We start from the raw sequence: 481 nt of genomic DNA on the forward strand, positions 1-481 counted from the left end.
AATCGGCCAGCCGTTTATTCTGGTCAGCTGTGCGCAGCAAGGCGGCCCTGGTCTCTGCCCAGACGGCCTGACAGCGGGAGATGTGAGCGTGGACTGGGGGGACAGCAATGTCTGTTTCGGCTGAGGACAGTAGGGGAGGCTGGTAACCCAGGGAGGCCTGAAAGGGAGAGATACCAGTGGCGGAGCTAGAGAGTGTGTTATGAGCATCTTCCACCCAGGGCAACAACTGGCTCCGGTCCTCTGGTGAGGAACTGGTGACACAGCGGAGGGCATTTTCCAGCTCCTGGTTCAGCCGTTCAGCTTGGCCGTTGGTTTGGGGGTGATAACCGGAAGAAAGACAGGGACGTGCTCCGAGGGCAGTGCAAAAAGCAGACCAGACGTGAGAGGTGAATTGTGGACCGCGGTCAGAAACGATAGTGATGGGAGTGCCATGAATACCAAACACATGCTGAACCAGGAGCTGGGCGGTTTCTAGAGCAGT

The sequence above is a fragment of the Monopterus albus genome, unplaced genomic scaffold, assembly GCF_001952655.1.
Source record: "Monopterus albus unplaced genomic scaffold, M_albus_1.0 scaffold18.1, whole genome shotgun sequence".
Lineage (NCBI taxonomy): Eukaryota > Metazoa > Chordata > Actinopteri > Synbranchiformes > Synbranchidae > Monopterus > Monopterus albus.